The sequence below is a fragment of the Marmota marmota genome, unplaced genomic scaffold (genome assembly GCF_001458135.2).
Source record: "Marmota marmota marmota unplaced genomic scaffold, marMar, whole genome shotgun sequence".
Classification (NCBI taxonomy): domain Eukaryota; kingdom Metazoa; phylum Chordata; class Mammalia; order Rodentia; family Sciuridae; genus Marmota; species Marmota marmota.
The window spans coordinates 7,311,545-7,332,878 of NW_026000108.1; the positions used below are offsets into that span (position 1 = coordinate 7,311,545).

At 44.4% G+C, this 21,334-nt stretch overlaps 1 protein-coding gene across 2 annotated transcripts in view; it reads right to left on the reverse strand.

The window, feature by feature from the left end:
• The window catches only part of Hs3st1 (heparan sulfate-glucosamine 3-sulfotransferase 1), a 30,008-nt gene extending 11,786 nt beyond the window's left edge, over positions 1–18,222 (reverse strand). The window contains exon 1 of one of the 2 annotated variants that reach the window (XM_015481964.2): positions 18,021–18,222. The gene's annotated coding sequence lies outside the window, so the exon portion shown is untranslated. Of the gene's footprint in view, positions 1–17,464; positions 17,997–18,020 lie in introns of those variants that run through there. The other variant, XM_048784196.1, reaches the window with a different exon arrangement.
• Between the last annotated feature and the right edge of the window lie 3,112 nt (positions 18,223–21,334).

Consider the following 21,334-nt stretch of genomic DNA (forward strand, 5'->3'; position numbering starts at 1 on the left):
GTCAGGGACCATTTGTATTGCCAGGCACCACAAAATGAGCCACAGAGAGACGGATGACTGTGGTATCAGCCAGCCTGCACGGAGCTCCAGGAAACTGGAATGGGAACAAAGAAAGAGGGGCCAGGAAGCATGTTTTGAATTTATGTTGGCCATATTTTTTTCTTTTTTAAAATAAATCTGCTGCTGTCAATGTGATAGCACTGAGTAAAGCAATGTGCCTAGTTCCTCCTCCGCCCCCCACTGCTGTGACTTCCATTTGTCCCTTACTTGAAAAACAAGTAAAACGCTATTCAAGTTCTATTCCCTTTATTCTGATGCTTTGGGTTCCACAAAATGAATTATTGCCTCGTGTGCCTCTCATTCAAGCTGAATTTATCCACAATGATTTACTTTAAACAGGGCATACCTGTTTTATTATCTTGTTCATCTTAAAATATTTAAATGTCATGTAATCTACCCCAACTTACAATACCACCCAGATCTTGCCCTCGACACAACCCTCTCTGCAATCTCTTGTCATCTTTTATTGTAATTCCAATATCTCCAGCTCACACGCAATGGCACAAGTCATCACGGGCCTTGTCATTCATTGCTTCTGAATGTTGACACAAAATGATTGATTTATAATTTATGCTTTTAAAATATTATTTGTTATCACTTAATAAAGCATTTGAGACAAGGAAGGGGGAGAAGAGATTCTGGAATCATCTGGAAAAATTATTGGAGCTCAGAATGGGATGCAGGTGGTTAAAATGTGGATTTGAATCTTGATCCTGCTTGGGCTCCCTCTACGTGACCAAGAGGCTGCCATGTGCCATGTGACTCATGTGCCTCATTTTTTTTTTTCTTCTCTTCTTCTTCTTTTTCTAATTGTACAAGGGATTGAATCAAGGGGCAGTTAACCACTAAGCCACATCCCCAGTCCTTTTTATATTTTATTTAGACAGGGTCTCACTAAGTTGCTGAGGCTGATTTGAACTTATAATCCTCCTGTCTGAGCCTCTCGAGATGCTAGGATTATCTTTGTGAGCCAGAGAGCCCAGCATGCACCTCATTTCCTCATCTGACATATGGGCCTGGCAACAGTACCAGATTCATGGGACATCAAGAGCATCGAACAAGATATTACTGCAGGAAGGGTTAAAGAAAGAGCCCAGCAAATGAAAACACCAGGAGAAATGTCAGTCACCGTCGCTATCAGACTCTCTCTCCAATTGTGGTGGCTAATAGGGTTCTATCAAGGCAATCAATGTCACTAACTCAGATAATATTGTGAAATTCATCTCCACAAAGTTCTTGACTTGGAGGGGTCAATGCTCGAGAGTGGTTGGGGTGCTGAGCTGGAGGTGAGGAGCTGGGGTTTACACCTGAATCTGCCCATGTTCCATGTGACCTTGAGCAAGACATGAAATACTCCAGGCCCTCATTGACAAAGGGAAACAACTGGGGCACCAATTCAAAAATCTTTTCATATCCACCTTAAAATGGAATTAAAAAAACATCTGCTTTTCTTAACAATTATCCTAAATTCCAAACGAAATGGTCACTGCTAAAAGTTAACCACAAAGTCTTGTCACTTCCACCAGGCTTGTCACTTATCAAACACTACACAGGAAAGGGTAGCCACATGCATTCCATTTCTAAGCTGCTAAGGTCTCATTGATAAAGGCAGTTAAACCACCTTTGGTAGGAAAGAAGACCCTCCTGGGGGAAGGTCTCTCAAATCGCGGCTCATTGTGATCAGATCCGACTTAGCACACATTCAGTGGATAAGAACGGAAACTAGGACCTGATGGAGAGGTAGATAGTGAGATGGGGCAAGCTATAAAAATGTTCAGTCATTATGGGGACAGAAACAGATGAAGAGAAAAATACTGTCTGGTTATGAACCTGCTTTTGTTTGAATATGTCCTCCAAAATGCATGAACTGGAGACTTAATTCCAGATGCAGTAGTCTTAGTAGGCAGGGCCTAATGGGAGGTGCTTAGACCATGATGGCTCCACACACATGGTTGGATTATAAAGGGACTCGAGGCTACAATTTCTTGCTTGAGAACCTCTCTTGTCCTTCCATCCTCTATCATGGAATGATGCAGCATGACAGCCCACACCTGATGCCAGCTTCCATGCTTTCAGATACAGAAACCATAAATCAAATATATTTCTCTTTATGCAAATTACCTAGCCTCAGGTATTCTATTATAGCAGCAGAAAATGGACAATGATGGAGTTGAATGTTTGTGCAGCTCCAAAATTCATATGTTGAAATATACTTCCCATTGTAATGATTTTGGAGGCGAGGGCTTCTAGGAAGTGATTAGCCCTTGTTGATGTGATTGTTGTGAAATGAAAAGGTCCCCGAGCTAGTTCAAGCTCTTTCCACCATGTGGAATATGATGGGAATGTGACAGTTTGCAACTTATAAGAGCATCTCACCAGAACTCTCTTCTATGATGGCACTCTGATTTCTGACTTTCCAGCCTCCAGAACTGTGAGAAATAAATTTCCTGTCTATAAGCAACCCATGGGTTCAATCCCTAGCACCACAAAAGGAAAAAATAAAATTCCAATTTATGTTGTCATAGTAGGATATAGTGGTCTGAACAAAACAAGAGAAGTATTGTATAAAAAGTTTCTCAGTGACAATAGAATATACCATTGGAAAAAGTTCTTCTGCCTGAGGCAAGGGCAAAGGAACTTCGCTTGTAGTGGAAAAATATTTCCATTCTTCTGGCTCCAAGGGGGTCACTTAATGACCTTCTGGGCTGGAGAAGACAGGTTTACTCCAGGGAATTTGCCTGCTTACAAGAGTTATGTCAGCTTGGGAGTGAGTGTTGGGGTTTAGCTCAGAGGCAGAGCATGCGCTTAGCATGCATGAGGTCAGGGATTGAGTTCCCAGCTTCTCACTCCATATACACAACATTCAGGAGTACACAGAATTCTTTGGTACAGTAGGGGGCCTGAGAACTGTCCCAGATGTCCAGCATCCTAGTTCTTGCCACATACAGCACTCAACATCTTCCTACGTAAACAGGGTAGCAAAATGGGAAGGATGACAGGATATGTGCCCAAATCACCAGGCCATGGCAGCTATAATTTAGTCGAGACTTGAATAGGCATGCTGTGTATCAGAGAGGAGTGAATTGGAGACAAAGTCAACATCCCTGCCATCTCTTCCCCCAGTTAGCTCAGGCCCATGGAGGGTATAGGAAAAAAAATAATGGAGATGACATTAGGGTTGGGTTGGGAGAGGAACAGGGACAGACTGCAGTTAGCAATGCTCAGGAGTTTATAGCAGACTCTCTCACCCATAGAAACCAGTTTTGCCCTTATAAATGTGTTACGAAATAAGAAAACAATATTTAAGATTACATTTAGAAATGGTTTGTTCTGTGTTATAAATCACAAAATGAGGGTGCAGAAATGAATCATCACCTCTTAACAGCTGTATTCTCCCACCTCCTCTTCATGAACAAGAAGGGAAAGCAAAGAGGCTGGGAATAAGGGAGGCAGAAAAGGGCCCTGCCTACCACCGGCTCCGAGACACTGCTTTTGTGATGTCCACGGGTCTGACAGGCTATTGTAAGGGTTCACTCAGGAAGCACCCAATTCTAAAGGTTCCCAGAGGAACCTGCCATAATAATCCACGGTGCGGGTGTGAACACTAACCACCAACGAGCTAGGGCTTCAAGACTCCTGCCACCCTCTAAGGCCATCCACACATATAACACATAACTCAAAGCCCTGCAACTCTTCAACCCTAACACTGATCCTATGAGAACAAGTTTTCATAGGTGTCTGCAGAATACAACTGACCTCCATCACCTTGGTCCCCCAGTCACATTGCAGTTCAGCTGTGACAACTACATTTGTGTCCCCAGAAGCTGGTATGATCCTCAGGTTTGGCTTTGTTTTCTAGATTGGTACTACACCAGCGGATTCATTAGTGTCCAACACTCCTCAGAAAATGAATCGCTTCTATCTTTGGTTAAGTGTCCCCTAAGGCTTGTCTGTGAAAGGCTTGATCCCCAGCCTGTGGGGCCTCATGGGAGATTACAGTCACTGGGGATAGGCCTTCACAGGGGATGGTGGGATGCCAGTCTCTTCCGCTCTGTTCGGGCTTTCCATTGTCATAGCTTGCTCTGTCATGTGCTGTCACCATGATGTAATGTCCTGCCACAGGCAGAAAAATAACAGAGCGACTGAACATGGACTGAAACCTACAAAATGTGAACCCAAATAACCTTTTCATCTTTTTAAATTGACTGTCACTGATATATTGTTGCAGTGATGAAAAGCTAACTAAATGTACTAGTTTGTCCAAAATACAATGATTCAAGCTACATGAGGCTGTGACCATTGTGCTGAGCTTCCTGGATTGGCTTTCCACATTTTTCTTTCAAGAATCTCTTTTTGTACAAAGAGACTACTAATATTGTGCATCACCAAGTTGGATTCTAAGATATCTTATGACAATTACTATCCTCCTACCTCCCTTACTATACTGTAGAAGTAGCACATTCATCACAGCCTGGGGATAGCTGACGTTTGCTCAAGAAGCAGACTCCCCTGATCAGTTTCTACTGGGCCCAGTCCAAGAATATAGGATGAAAATGGGGCCCCACCCCAAGAAGCCCAGGTGTAAGAAGAAAACTTGGTGTGGAAAAATCATGTCCAATGCAAATATAAAACAGACTATGGAATAGATGTGATATTGGCAACTCAAAGGCGTCTAGGAAGAATAAGTGTGGAGAGATGATTTGTGGAGAAGACACCTGAGAGACATGCAGAGGTCAGGCAAGGGCAAGAACAAGGTTCAACACTTTCAAACAAAGTCCAAGCTGAAGTGCATAACTAAAGAAGCCAATAAATAAAGTGGTGTGGGTTTAATCTTCTTGGGGTTAAATCCAAGTGCCATTGGAAATGCTACTTTTCTGTCTGAGCCTCAGTTTTCCTCAAGAAGGGGAACACTGCCGACCGTCATGGGCAGCCATGAGAACTAAAAGGGCTATTACATACAGCATGCTAGCTAGTGCACCCACACGAGGTAGACTTCCCATAGGGAGGAGCTCAGGGATTATATGCTCCATCCATCACAGCTGGGTGATACTACATTGAGGAGAAAAATGAAAGGACAACAATGGGAATAATTCAGGTTTGATAACAACTAGTTTTTCTCTGCTTAAATAATTGTTAGGAAAAAAAAATAAAAGGAACTACAACATTCCAAGAACTGAAATGTTCTTTGAAAAAATATTCAGGGAAAGTGCAGAACTGTTGCCGAGCTGATAGCTACACAGAGCCAAGCACAGAGAAAGAGCAGAATCCCAAGCACAATGCGGCTCTTAATCTACTGTCTTTAAAGAATGTCATTATGACACAATTAGTGCTTATCAGGGAATCTTATAGAACTGTTCAAGACAGAAAAGGCTGCCGGAGGACAATTTTCAACACAGGATGGTGGACAGGAGTGGGGCCTGGTAGCCCAGGTCAGCAGAATCTACTGAATGGCCGATGGCCACACAGAGTCTCTCTGCAGTTTCTGTTGGAATTTGTGCAGCTAAGGAACCACGGCTAGTGACCAGGACGGGACGGGGCAGGCTGCTCCTCCAAGACTGGAAAGAGTAGAGATGCCCCTGAAGCAGGTGGCTTCAGGCCAGGGAGAGGACGGTGCATAGGATGATGCAGATAAGAGCAAGGTCAGGAAAGGACAGTGCAAGTGGCACTGCCCTCAGCCAGAAGACGTTTTCCTGGGTCACCTTAAATTCCTCATGAGGCAACAGAAGGCAGCTGCCCATCTGAACTGAAACATCAGCCTCCCCTCAAAAAAAGAGGTAGAAGGAGACCCTCAGGGTTATACAGTGGAGGAGGTAGAGNAAAAAAAAAAAAAAAAAAAAAAAAAAAAAAAAAAAAAAAAAAAGATATTTCTATTTATAATGGTGGTACTTTCAGTTTCTAACTGTGGTAGTCTCACTTCCCAACTCTGAGGGCTGCAGGCCCTTCCTTTCACCCCTCAGCTCCTCAGTCCCCAGTTCACCGGTGACTGTGTTCCAACACCCAGACAGGCACCGGGCAAGCAGCAGGCGCAGGGTGTTCCCAGCTCTCCAGAAGCCATTTCCTGAGGGAAGTAACCAAGTCAACAGCAAATATAACCATGTCACCTGCAAAACTAGTGGCATACCAGTGGCACTGCACAGGTGGGCCTCACTCAGGAAAGACTGGTTTAGCCTAAAAGAAGCATCCCCACCTCAGCGTGTGCACGTGCACACACACACACACACACACACACACCACACGTTGAGCTGTTTGTCCCATGCAGGTGGGTGCTGGCTTCTGCTCACTCAAGTCTCTCAGGGACCCGACAGACATAGCAATTGGTGCCTTGTGCAGGACCAGTCCCAAGCCTAGAGCTGGGAGGGCATACAGCTGTGCTCCAGGCATCAGCTGGATCCTAAAGGTCAGGCCAGATGACATACCTGTCTATCTGTCCTCTACAAGGCCATGCTGAACTTCAACTAAGAAAAATAATACAGTCCTATCATGTGCCTGGAAGAGAGATCCGTGGTGACGATCACACCTACTATGACTTCCATTGAATGGTGTGGCAGTGAGTAGGGAGACCATCCAACAGACCTTACAGAATGATGCAGTCTGAGTCTGATGAGAAAAGGGAGAAGATGCATGGGATGGTGTCCAAATAGAGAAAACAGTAGGTTCAGGGTGTGGAGATGTCCACATTTCTGACTTCTCTAGGGGATCAACGGGGACATCATGGTCAGATTCTGAGGTGTACGTGTGAAAGACAGAATGGTGTGGGGTGAGGCCTGAGGATTAGAATGTGAGTGCCACAGTCACAACCTGCAGTCCAGACAGACTCTGACTCTACAAACAACACAGCCAAAGGAGCTGGCTGGTATGCACCCACTATGTGCATGGAACACTCTGAGTGAATGAAATGCATCATGATTAAACTCCTCATTAAAGGCACTCGTGCATTTAACCATGATGACTCAGTGAAAATGGAAGGCATTAGGGTTTCTGGTTTTTCACTGGGTGCCAATCGTCTGCCAGGCATTGGTTCAAGTTGGATCCAGGTTTAGGGACTCTAGAAAAATTCCCCACCCTCCTACAATTTAAGCTCCTAGAACAGATTAAACAGTAAATAAATGAGTATATGATGAATATTTAATTAAAAACTACAAAAGAATACCTGAGGTTTAGAGAGTTATTAACTCATCCAAGGTGACACTACAATTCAGCCACGTAAAAGGGATGAGATCTCTTCTTGTGTCTAAGTGCCCTGCACTTCACCATTAAAGTATAATTCCATTTGCACATTCCCATTCCAGATAATGGGAATCCAGGTAACATTCTGTATCAGAGGTCAGGGCAGAGACCTGATTATCTTTGGGGTTTGCAAAGATTGCTCAGGTCATAGTGGAGAAATATGGCAGTTTGCAAACCCTTGCAGAAGTTACAGAGCTGGGGAGAGCAGAAAAACAGAAGATTTGTATTTGAGCTGAAGATAGCAATATAAAAGAAGTTATGAAGCTAAGCAGGATCAATCGCCAACTGAAATGTACAAACTTAAGTGCAACCATTGCTCAAAGGCAAGAGCGATCAATTCAGGGTTACCAGGTTTGATTAATTAACCTCTAACTGTTTCAAATGTCTTGGTGCCTCAGTTTCCTATTCTTTATTATATATATAAATCTGTGGACATGTGTCCTAGTTTTTAGCTAATACAATATAAGGGAGAAATCTTCTGGAGGGTTTTGAGAAAGATTGCCTTCCCGGGTTAACAGAAGAGAGGCCTGAACCTTTTTCTTTTCCTTTTTTAGAGCCGAGTGATGAGATCAGCTACTTGGAGACACTGTGGCCTTTCACCACCTGGTGGGAAGGATTTGCCAAAAAGAGGAGGTGAGTAGGATGGCAATGAGCAGTCAGACCCATGATGACATTCTCAATCTGGTTTCCAATCAAAATCAAGCTTTCCAGCAAGAACCATTAATCATCGTGTTGAAGTGCTGCAGTATAGACATTTACTAAGTATCACTCCCTAACGGGTGCTTTAAATGCATTACAAAATATGATTCTCACAGCAAAAGTCCACAATAAAGTATAATTCCATTTTGCACATTAGGCAACCAAGATTCACAGAAGCAAAATCACTTCCCCAATGTCAAATGCATCGAATAAAATACTTCACATTATCTTGTGCCCAGAGTCATGGTGAACTACAAACTGCTCAGGGAACAGGGTTCTGTCTGCAAAGATGGTCCTGCCTTACAGAATGATTGACAGGTATGAATTTCACTCCAGAAGTGATAGTCCTCATGGGGTGTTCAGAGATAGCTTAGAGAGGCATAAACCAGGGTGCTCCCGGCAAAGCATCTCACAGGGAGGAGTCCAGAGAGTGGAGATGTCACCCTGAAAGAACTGAGGCTTATCTAATGGAAATTTAAAACCAAGCTGAATACAGCCCCCACACAGTCCTAGGACCACTATGATATGGTGGTCAGTCCTTCCACAAGATGGCACTCAGTTCCCTTGTCTTTTGCTTTTATTTGTGATTTTATGCTGTCACAGAACGGGAGGAAAGAGCACAGCACGTGTCCCTGTTTATTATCATTCGTCATCTTTCCAGTTTGACAATTGTGACTTTTGTGCCTTTCCATCAAGATCACAGGCACTATGTGGGGTCCTGAGAAGCTCTGGGACTTACCTAAGTGTGTGCAGGGGGGATTCAACCAGGATGGCTGAGAACTGCTTTGTCACAAATGTCCCTGGATGCCCTTCATGTCCTTTTGTCTGCTTTTAATGGGTTTCTGTCGTCTCTCTCCTCTCCTCTCTTCTCTTCTCTTATTCTCTCTCTCTCCCTTCTTGCTCCCTCCTTCCCTCCTTCTCCCTATACATGTGTCTTCTCACATTCCTTCCGTGCTCTCTCTGCATTGCTGCTTCTAGTCTGTTGGCCCCTAAAATAAATGTATATTGAATTATATGAATTGAGACTAAGGAAACAAGGTGAAAGACTGAGACACGCTCCTGTAACTGTGATGCACGAGATGCAGCTGGCGGTCCCTGGACATGATGTAGAGTTTGCTATCCAGAGGCTGGCCTTGCTTTCTCTTATTACCTAGTCCTAGCAGCAATCTTCCCCGCCCCTCTTTAACGCTGCCTATATAGAGGTCAGTCACTGTGTATATACTTGATATCATTTACTTGGATAATTGAACATTAAACAACCCTCTCATATGATTTTAATTATGCCCGTTTCCCAGATGTGGTAACTTGAGGCTCAACTCACCTCCTGGGGCGTGGCTAAGAAGAGGTGAAGTGTATTCTAACCTGATCCCTCTGGTTGGATATACCTCCTGCTAACCAAATGCTGTTGTGCCTTTTTTTTAATTTTTCTGGTCTATATTCCATATAAACGCACTGCTAGGAAGCAGCTCAGGGTAAATGAGGAGTTATTAATATTATATGCAACAGAAACTGGTTGTTTTGGCGCAAGCGATAACTCACTATTGAAGAAACCATAAAACTCTTGCTTTGGAAACTACACATGCAACAAAATTCTTGTTAATTCCCTGCCAGGTTATTACCTGAAATGGAAACACAATATTTTCACAGTCATCCTCAGAACATGCTCCAGCAGTCGTAGGAAGACCACAGATCATTTATAACCTGAGGTCATCCACTGGGGGGAGTGGCTCTGAAAGGCCCTCTAACAGTTTTATTAGCTCTGGATTCCTCTGATGCCGGAGCAATTTCAGGTGTGAGTTTTCAAAGCACAAAATATCCCTTCAGTGTCCTCAGCGGAGCTCTTGTGTGAGCCCAGCTTTTCCAATTCCAGGTCTCGGTAACGAGCTTGGAGCAATATTGGTATTTAATAAGGCCCTGCCTTCGTGGACCCAACACTACCCCTGTGGCCTCAGGCCTTGAAATACCTTCCTCCCAAAAAGCGTTGAGAATAATCTGGCTGGTGATTTCCTAGCCCGGGAGAGAGTGTGACTCACATATTAAATGCACAGTGAGTCCTGTTTTGCTCTTTTAGCAAATAAATAAGCTCTCCTTGGTTTGATTATTCTGTTGCTTAGCTCACCAGGGAAAACAACCCTTCTCTTTCATCTTGGACCATTCCCCGCAGGCTCGCTCACTTTACCTTTGAGATTACAGTGCTACCTTTGCTGTAACTTGCTAGGGTTCTAGAATTTTCAGAAAACTAATCTCTCAGAACAGTTATGAGAAGAACAAGGATAGTAAAAAGCAGGATGCCCAGTTAAACTTAAGTTACAGATAAATAATTGGGAACGGAGGGTGCTGAGCATTGAACACAGGGTGCTCTTCCATGCTAAGCAAGCCTTCTACCCCTGAGCTACAGCCCAGCCAACAGGAAATAATTTCATAGTATTTAGCATCTGGGATCTAACCAGATTATCTATTGTTTATCTGAAATTTGAATTCAATTGGATGTCTTATATTTTTATTTGCTAAGTTTAGTAACTTTATACAAGAAGATCCCTTTTATAAAGCAGTGAGCTCTGCTCTTTCATATTTGCAATCTCTTTTACACTCATTAGAATGCTAAGAAAACTAAGGCCCAGAAAAACCATCCATCTATTAAGGTGACACAACCAGGAGGAATAGGCCAAAAATTCAAACAGAAGAGGAATGCAGAGGAATACTCTTCCTATGATAAGAGTAATTCCAAAGTCCAATCTCAGAAATCTGTAATTGACACCTTGTCTCTCTTTTCTATCCAGGATGTTGGGGAAGATCTGGGTTGAGAAGTAATTGGAGTTAAGCACAAGCCAGTATTTCAGAGGAAACTCCCAGCCTACCCTCACTCCGTGCCACTGAAGTATTTATTTTTCTGAGCACAGCCAGGCAAGGATGTCTTTTCATTTCACTTGCATCTACAAACACCTTTCTCTCACTGTATTTTAACTGCTGATCTAGGACTTTGATTTACTCTCCTAAAAAAATGAAGATATTTACATAAAACAACCTACTGCTGGATGTACAGGCACCTAATCTGCAGGAATTCTCAGGGAAGTTCGACAAGACTTAAAATGCTGAAATGGAAGTTCTTGATGGCTATAAAAGGAGATAGGGATGTTTTAAATCTAAACACATTTCTTCACTTATAGGAAATGTGAGCTTCTTAGTCCCTCCAGGAATTCAAAAATCTCTACCTTGAACCATCTGCTCAACACAGGTAGAGGATCCTGGGTGCAGATTCAGAGCCCGCCACCTTCCCTCTGGGCATGCAAGAAAAGTTGTTTCATTTTGAGACTCAATTTCCTTAAATATAAAATAGAGATGCTAAGAACTCCTCTAGTCCCTGGCAGGACTGGGTATGAGAGAGCGGGGATGGGGTTATCACATTATATGAAAGTGAGGCATTATCATGGCTACATTCTCTTCATGCCAGAGCACTTTGCAAGGTTGAGATCTGTTGTGCAAAGGGTTCCTGTGAAAGTGCCATTACTCAGCAGGAGTCACCATTTTGGAGATCCAAAAAATAGTTTAGTGAGTTCTCAAGAAGAATTTGGGGGAATACGGACTTCAGCTATGTTGGATCTTTTTTTTTTTTTTGGCTATTCTTCCCACGCCTCTCTTTTTTCTTAAATATTTCTTTCCCCATGAAGTCCTCCCTAATTCCTCCAGACAGAAAAATGCCTTTTTTGAGCAACTACTGGGAAGTGGACGTACTGTTCTAGAAACTGAAGCAAACATCCACCTCCAGTTCTCTGCTCTCATGGAGCATGTATTCTGGGGAAGAGTGAGACATAGTACGCAAGTGAGTTGATCAAGTAACAAGATGACTAGAGATAAACACACTAGCTGCACAATTAGGATAAGAAAGTATGGTTATCAAAGAAAGAAACAGGACCACAGGAGGGGCATATTGGGATGGCCTAGGAATGTACATGATGCATTTTTCATCTCTTACGGGAAAGTTTGCCAGTTTATCTGACTTTGCACTAAACTGCAATTTTAAGAACACCAACTATTTCTTAATCTCCTGGACAGCTCTCCTGCCAGCAATAGGCAACACCCAAGGCTGGACTGGATTTGGAAGAAGGTGTATCAGAGTTTCCCAGGGCACATGTAGGTTTCACACTTGGAAGGCATTTTCTAAACACTTGGCTTGTTTTTATAGGATAAAATGAAATGCTGCAATTAAAAAAAAAAAAAAAAACACAAATTTTTAAAAAATGCCAATAAAAGCTTCAAAAAAATCACTGATAACGGAGCACAGATATAAAGCAAGTGAGAGACACTGAGGGGAACTAACCCTGTCACATAATAAGGCTCCGTGAAAACAAGGCCGAGCGTGGAGTTTTGAACTGGGGCACTCCATGGTTCAGATGTCCTCAGTGAGCTCCTCAGTCATTACAGTTAGCTAACTACCTGGGATCATGCATGAGTGCCTTTCACGCTGGTCTGAGATTTCCTTGAGGACTGGCCCTCGGTGTTTTCTTCCCAGTAATGTACTCTAACTTTACACAGCCTGACAATAGATGTGCTCCAGAGTCACTTTTGTGAAAATGGGGAGCAGAGGCCACTATGTGGGATTAACTCACAACTGCAACTCCCAGAAAACTATAAAGGCTCCAGACTCCCTGTTCATGTTGGGCTGTGACCTGGAATTTGGTTCCATGGAGCCACAGACCAGACTGCAGTCTCACTGGCTACCTGCCACAGGTCTCCCATCCAGCACCCCTGGCATTTCACATCGCCTTCCCTGATTTATTTTGAATCCTTAGCATATCACTATCTCACTCGGAGAGATTTTATTTATCTCTCTTGCTTTTTGTCTGTTTCCTCCGCCTCGCACAAGGGTGAGGATTTCCATCTGCTTTATTCCTTACTGTGTCACTAGTAAGCCAAACAATACTTGGCACAAGGCGGTAATTCAATAAACACGTGGTCAAGGAATAAGTATGATCTCTCTAAATGCTTACTGGGACAGTGACAAGATGCACCCCAAGTGAGTTAAAACAAAAACTGTGTAAACGTGAATCATAGGTGATTCCAACACTGTGTACCCCATAACCCTGACACTCCATCCAGAATATTCTAGATAACTAATTCTCCTGAATCCCCCTTTCCAGACAAATTTCCTTCCTATCCCAGGAACTGGAGGCCATAAAATGAAGGCTTTGAGGCAGACATGAGGTCTAATTACAGAAATATTCTATTGGATCCACATAGTGCTATTTAGAAATACTGAATCTGTCACTACCCAGAAATCAGTAGATTGCCCATAAAAGTACGAACTTAGGGAAGTCTACCTTGAAAATTAAATAAATACAATGCACCACAGCTAGGCCTGAGGCCCACTGGCAGCCCTGTTTTGGGTCTGAGCATAAGGCCTCATGCCTAGGCATGGCCTGATCTGTCAGGGCTGATTCTTGCTTGGTTGCTGAAAGCATCTTAGCTTGCGACCCCTGCTGGAAAACTAACAAAAAGCGTGCAATATGGAGAAAAAAAAAATTAAAGAAAAGATGCCCACTGGGATCCATTTCCATTATGTTCAAGCTATTCCTGGGAACAATGATGTATTCATTTTTCTGGACCTCATGTGGTAGCACATAACTATTGATAAACTATGGCCCAGTAAATATTATTCTAATGGCCTGAAACAGCTAGGGGCTTAATTCCCTGTGGGTTAGAGGAAGCTCAGAATGCCTCCTGTTGGAGGCAGGCCTGGAGAGGAATTGCAGAGGCTATGTGCATCCGTGGGTTACCATGTCTCCCGACTTGGAAAAGGAGTCTGCTTGGAGATTGTGGATGGCCTCTAGAAACTGGTGAGAAGCCAAAAAGCCAGGATTGGAAACTGAAAAGATATGAAGGGAACCAAGCTCTAAGGATCATGTCAAGATGGTGCCAAAGGAATGGTTCCACTGGGACCACATCTTGGTACATTGATGCTGCTGCTGACGCCAGCCGCTTGATCCATGACCCACAGTGCTAAATAAACACTCCTTTGTCCTTGTGTCCTTTAACTACTCCTGCAAGATTCCAAGCCCCAGGTGGGGTCATTTAACTGAGTTCAGAGCTAGGAGATATGGACAAGGAGAAAGAGCCTCACCTTGTCCACCAAAACCATCTCCCTAGAACAAGAGTGTAGTGCCCCCTAAATAAGAAGACCTTCGGTGGCTGGGTATCTTCTAAACACTTTGTAGGAGTTCAAGTAGAGATGGAGGGAAAGGGCAAGACAAGCAGTATCTTGGAGTGAAATAAGAACAGACAGATCTGCGTTCCAATCTGGAATCTTTTGTACTTTTAGAAAATTAATGAAGTTTCCTAATCTGCCGATTCCCAATCTTTAAATAGAAATAATGCCATCTGCTCTCTAGGGTTGTTGTGAAAATTCAATTCAATCATTCATTCACTTTTGCAAACACATTTATCAAACATCTAGTAAGTACCAGGATAATTTGGGGGACAAAAATATGAAAAACACCTAGAACAGCCAGAGCTCTGTTCTGAGAACAGATTTAGACAAGAGAGACTCACGTAATCCCATGAAAGTAGTGATGTTTAATTGACTCCCCTATCTGCAACTTACATTTTTAGATTATTCAATGTCAAGTCCCTGCCTATAAATAGATTTTCTTAAGATATATGTTATCTAAAAGGTAAAAAAACAGAATAAACAAACAAACAAAAAGAAATACTCTAAAAATTAACTACAATACTAAAACAAAACAATCATAATTCTGAGAAGCATCCAAGCCTTGTGCTGGTAGAATTCACATAGAGTGATCAGAAGAAGAAAATGTCAAATTATATGAAATCCTCACTCTCATTTAATATTTAGCATACGTAACCCAGAGATACCCAAACTACAATTAACCTGAAAATTAAAATAGACATAAAATAAAAATGGTGGGAGGACAATTTAGTTAAGAGTTTCATAAGGGTTTTATGATTGTCAAAATGCTGTTCATATATTTTTTCCTTATTTCTCCCAAATATTCCATTAGTCTCTATTTTGCAGAAAAGAAAAAGAAAAAAACAAAACAAAACAAAAAACCTGAGCTCCAGGAGGGAAAAACATTTAGCCAAGGTCATGGGGCAAGAAGTCGGCTCTACAGTGCCTGGAGGTCTCTCTCTTTCCCCTACCAGAAAAAGGCAGTCTCAATAGAAAGCACTAGATCATGTAACCAGGTTGAAGGAAGACAATTACCCCCAGTAGATAAGGAACTACCCTGGTTTTTCCAACTCAGCTGGGAAGTTCCTGCCTTCTATAATGACTGGAAAGTTACTGGATTTCCTGCTGAGCAGCCAGAAAACTACTATTCTCCTGCCACAAGTGTCTCACATGGGGACCTTGGTTTAAGTGCTGGCCCAATACCCAATGCTTGAGCACAACCTTGGCATAGGCTCCATTTAGACATCCACTTATCTGTCCCTCCTTCCAAACCCTAGCCTCCACAGAGAGAACAGGACTCCTTCCACAGGGTGGTTATGTGTCACCAAGTAAAGATGCCACAGTCCCAGAAAGACAGTGTGCACTATCAAGCGATTTCTACAGCCAGTGCACCTTCTGGCCTCTTTCTAGTCACCACCAAATTTCAATTCAAAATAAGAAAAGCTTCCACATGGCTTGTCCTTTCAGAGAATGCCTGGGATTTTTTTTTTTTTTCCAATAAGAAAGTTCCTTCTTTTGACAATAAAAGTAAAAGCCCCAACTATATTGTGGAATCCCAGTAATGCAAATCCCTCTCCTTTAACAAGGTTACAAAGTGGATGCACTGTGCTAAGGACTGTAGGCTCCATGCTGATCCTATCATCAGCAGAGTCAAGGCCCCCCTGGCCTGTGGAAACTCCTATTTGCTAGTTCAAGGCATCACTTTGTCATCAGCTTCCCCAGTAAATACTTTCCATCTTCAAGCTAGAGTGCATCTTATTATAGCAGCAGCTTCATAGTGGACCTGCAGCCCAGAAACAGCTCAACAAGCTTCGCTCTATGCTGCTGTCCTAATTAACTGCTGATTTAGGAGTGCTTAGTCATGAAGTTGTCCATCCCTGTCAAAGTCTGCTGGAAGAGTTAGATAGGTAGCTGAAGCCTGGAAAGTCTCCGTTTAGAATGGATCTTTTCCTGACTAGGGCAGGAGAAAATCTTATATAACATAATGGTCCATTTCAATATTGTATTTTCTGCAATCCTGTGGTGGGGCTATCTAAGCACTGGAAATACAAAGGGAAGGCTAGTGCAGGGATTTGCAGCTGAAACATTCATCTCCTGGAATTTCAGTAGGTCAGGCTTATTCTAACTGCACCGACTTTTGCTGGGAAAGCAGAAAGCAAAAATAATTCTGAAAACCAAAGAGAGCGCTTTGAAATGCAGGGAGGCAAAAGTTGGGTTATATCCTCTCCTTAAAAAAAAAAAATATAAAATTCCTGCAATTAATCTTCGAGTGGAATCTGGTAATTGTATCTTAACAAAATGAGGTGATATTTGATTGCAAAGCGAGAACGAACAGCTAAAACTGAAGGAATTTGTCTGTATTCTGGCTGTAGCCGGGGCAGCAGCTGGCCAAACACTGAGTGCCGGAGCTCCTTGGAACTCAGCTAAGGACCGATTCCCTGCCCTCCCTGCTGGACCAGTGTCTGGAGGAGCAATCCAGCCCTGGAGCGGTGCAGGAGGAGAGCTTGGTTTGCTAAAGAAGGAGCGGAGCCCTGCACTCCCTCCTTCTCCCACTGGCCGCTCTCCCTGATACTCTTTGGGCTACACTAGGTAGCAAGAAATTGCTTCTGGGAGCGCAGTCTGAAGACAGCGCATTTGGAGTTGCGTCCCCAGGATCCCCCAAAAAGCATCTTGGCTCAAGTTGCGGATAAAAATAGCCTGGGATAACGCTGAGGGAAGGGGAGGAGCGAGTCTCGCACAAGGCAAGGCAAGTCAAGGATACGACTGGTTCTGCAAAGAGCGGGTTAGGGAGGGAGGGGTGCAACTCTTGGCCCAAGAGAAGGCCCTGGGCGTGCAAGGAGGCTCTCATGCCATCTTGGTGGAAGTAGTAAGAGTAAGACCTATAGCGCTGGAAAATAACTGCTGAACCCAGCACAGCCCTTTGACTATGGTGCCCGTATCATGGCTTTGGCTCCAGCTTCTCCATCTCACCATCCTCCTGCGCTCCAGGTTCGGCCCTTGAAGCCGGCCCTCGGGTTCCTGAACAGCCTGTGCCAGAAGGGGGAGCAGCACCAGGTCAGTCGCCCAGCTGGGAAAGCACACCTGGAGAAGTCAGGCTGGGCCAGTAAGTCCCTGGTTCTCGAGGAGTGGGCTCAGCGCTTCCACAGCGGGTTCGCTCCCCTTATCCCCCTGCCCCCAACCTCCTCCACTATCCATGGTACCCGAAATAGAAACCGAGGCGGAAAAAAAAAGTAAAAAGTAAGCTGAAATATCAAGATCCAGTTATAATTGGTTTCCGTATGATAGGCTACTTACAGTCCGGGCTGTCGCTTCAATCTCTTTCCTCGCGAGCACCCCATCCCTTGGGAGATGCCCCATCGCCTCCTCACTCCAACCGACCGCAAAGGTCAGCCGGACTAAATCGTCCCCACCCAGGATGCCGGGTCGGCTGAGTGACTTGCCCACTGTCAGCCCGCTAGTTCTCCGCCCCAGGTGGTACCCAGGCTTGGCTGAGCGCTGTGCTCCAGCCGCCGCACAGGGTCCTAATGGGAAGCCGCCGGCGCGTAGCGGCGGACTGGAGAGAACCTCCGAATCTGCTAGAGGGGGAAAAATCCAATTCGTTAAGAGTCAGAAACTCCAATTTCTGCTCTTGTAGACCAGTCCTCGAGACTTCCAGAGCTGAGGTGCTAGAGAAGGAGGTGAGGACGATGAGAAGACCCTGTCTCTCCTTGTCTCCTCCCTTTCCACTCCACCTGCTTCAGCCTCGACTCATCTTGGGTTCTGCACTTGCCCCGAGTCCGGGCGCCAGGCGAGGGCACCTGGGTGCCGCTTCCCATATTGGAGGCCCCCGCCCCACGAGCGCTGCACTCACCTGAGCCGCGGTGTGGTCCAGCCCGTCGGGCTCCCTAAATCGGCTCCAAGGCTGGGCCATGTGCAGCACCGCCGAGCACCCGCGGCGAGTGGAGTGAATTCCGGGACGCCCAAACGAGGGCGGGGAAGGGGCTCCGACACCCACAGAGAACCGGCGGTGGCGGCGGCTCAAGGCTGCCAGCCCGCGGAGGACCGTGCAGGCGGGCGTTTTGGTGCTCTGTCCTGAAGAGGGGAGGAGCAGGAGGAGGAGCAGGAGCAGGAGGAGGGACGAAGGAGGCCGAGCCCTGAGGGAGAGCGCGTTGGGCAGAGGAGGATCGCGAGCGCCCACTGCTGCCCGGCCGGTTCCGGTGCGGCCCCGAGTCAAGCTCGCTGGATGCCAGGAGCCACTCAGCGCTGGGCAGCTCAGCAGGACCCTACCTGGCAGAAGCGTCAGCCGCGTGTCCTGGAGTAGTTGGTCCCGCCTACCCTGTGTTGCGGCTCCTCGGGTTTCTATCCAAGGTGAGGGACCAGCGCTTACAGGAGGGTGGGGCGAGTGGACTGGCAGACTTCGCTGTCGCTGCAAACTTGGAATGTCCTGTCTACTCTCTGACCCCGAGCTTGGAACCCATCTGTTCCCCCACTTCCCAGCTCTGCACGGTCCCCCAAACATGCGCTCCTCCCACTGTGTTCGCACCACGTGTTTCCCTACAGGCAGGTGACCCACCTTAGGCACGGGTGATTGCTGCGCCGCCCGGGAAGCAGGGGGAGCCATTCTCTCCAATTCGCACTGCAGCGGAGCTGGGACAGCAGCGACCGCCTGGGCCAGGAACCGCTCGAGGAACCCACTTCAGAGTGCACCGTGTAGCCACTGAACACACCCTCCCTTTGGTTTCGCGTCAGAACATAGATGCGGACTTGTGAAGAGGGAATGGAGAATTCCGTTCTGCTTTTGCTAGTGTGCTAGGATGGCAAATGTCAGCGCTGAAATTAAGCAAGGTCCCCTCCGCCACCCCCTAGTTCGGAAGCTGAGAGGTTTTGTGTGAGAACCGACCCGCACACAGTAGTTCAATTTAAGATTTGGAGAGCATGGGTTTGGAATCTTGGAGAAACTGGGCTGCCTGGCTACCTAAGCCTAAGCAAGTCATTCTCAAAGGCGGCTCAGCAAAAGTGGTAATTTTTTTTTTAATCAAATGCACATCAAAACAATCTTCTTTGCATGAGATTTCAATACCTCTTCCATATCTTAAATACTCCTCGAAGATAAATATTTGGAAGGATTCAAACTTGCCATTTACTTTTTTTTTTCTTTCTTAATTGATAGTCTTCCAACTAAGGGAAAGTTTTTGTAGGGAATGTCTACAGGGAATAAACCCCTTAATTTCTATAAAGATTAGTCTCTGCCATTTTAGAAGGCAAAGCTACATCCAGCGCAGTATTTTCTGGTTGGTAAGACCAGATGTGTCCAAAAGGACTGAAACAAGACTTCCTTTTGAAAAAGAAATTTTTAGGAATTTTAATGACCCTGGCTATGTGAACTTTTAAAAAGTCACTTTAAGGCTGCACTTTGAAAAACCTTAGCATTTAAATTTAACTTAGATGTAGGGGACTGCTTTTATCCTCCACTCTATGAAGCTGTGTAAAGTCATGTATAAGGTTTTTCTGGTCAAATGCCAGTCTAAGATAAAGCCCTGTCAATCGTGGTATCCTTGTGTTTCTACCTGCAGCCAAGCACAGTGCAAATCATGAGTTCTCCAAAAGAAGCAGAGGTTTTGATAGTCAAAATTGTCATGATGCCTTTTTCTAAAGGTTTCAAAGTGTTATGCCACCCATAATATGAATTTCACAACTCATTTGTGAGACACAAAGAGGGATAACAATGCTTCTATTTACACCGTAGAAGCCAAAGGTAGATTAACTGATCTACTTCATTATCTATCCCAAAAACTTGAAAGAAACTAGAATCCCAGGCTCCAGTTCTGTGTCTGTTAGTTGTTTCCATTTGCAAAAGTGACTCCAGGCCCATCTGACAAGTGACAAGAATTTGAGAACAGGCACTTTAGATATTCTTGTTTAAAAAAAAAAATAGCACACATTCATTAATCAATAATGTTCTTATGTTTAGATAAGTGAAAATACAAATGCATTATTTTGTTCTTATTTAGCATCATGTCTCTGTGCAGACATTTACCACCTCCCCTAATTAGTCTTCTCTGAAGGCTCTGGAGGAGAATTACACTTCCTACCCAGGAAGCTAAGCACAACGGCCTACCTCTGCTGTAACAACACCAACATTCTGTGGAAAATATCTGTCTAGGGGCTGGTGCTCCCCAGAAGATGAGAAGTGCCTTCAGCATGGGCACCATGACATCATTCTGTCCCCCCCAGACCCTTGTATGATGTCTGAAACATACCTTGCTCTAAAGAAAAAAAAAAGTCTATAGATTTAATTTCCTTTATGGTGTGATGACTTAGGGTAGATATTTCCCACTCCACAGCCATGATGTGAGAATGGATATCCATGGAAGATCAACGGTCCTTCTTAGTTATGTGACCCAAGACAGTGTCATCAACTGAAAAATGGGGGAGTGTGATTATTGATCTCTGCATTGCTTTCGTTTAAGCTATTAAAATGTTGATTGAGGAACTAGGATTGTGACTCAGTGGTAAAGCACCTGCCTGGCACATGTGAGGCACTGGGTTGGATCCTTAGCACCACATACAAATAAATAAACAAAATAAAGGTATTGTATCCATCTACAACTAAAAAAAAAATTAAAAAATACTGACTGAGCACATAGTATGTATCCAACACTACTGCAGGTACTGGGAGGGAAATGGAAAGCTGAGATGCTACCACTGCCCTAAGGGAGAATAATAAAATCTTGTTAGAAACAAAGACAATGTAGACTCACAGGCCATCTTTGCAAAAACCCCTTGACATTGCTTAAGTTGAAAGCTGCATTAGCAGAAGGGAAGTTTCAAGAGTGAAGTAGAAACCAAAGGAAGTGACCTATGAGTTTGGTCCATCATGGACAGTACCAGCAACTAAGATACAACCAGGGCTCATGTGCAGGGAACTGGGGAAAATGTGTTATGTAAGCTGCACCTCATGTTCTTAAAGCAGCCTTGTTAGAGAGAACTAGGATGTATCCATTTGACAAATGGAAACTGAGGTTGACAGAAGTGAAGCAATTGATTCAGCATGACACAGCAAGAAAGGGTCTCCCTTAACCAATCTTAAAGAACATTAGTCCAGACTTCCCCAATTTTGTAACTAAGAGCGTCCTTATCTTCCTTCCACTAAAAAATAGACTCCCAATCCAGTGCTCCTTATAA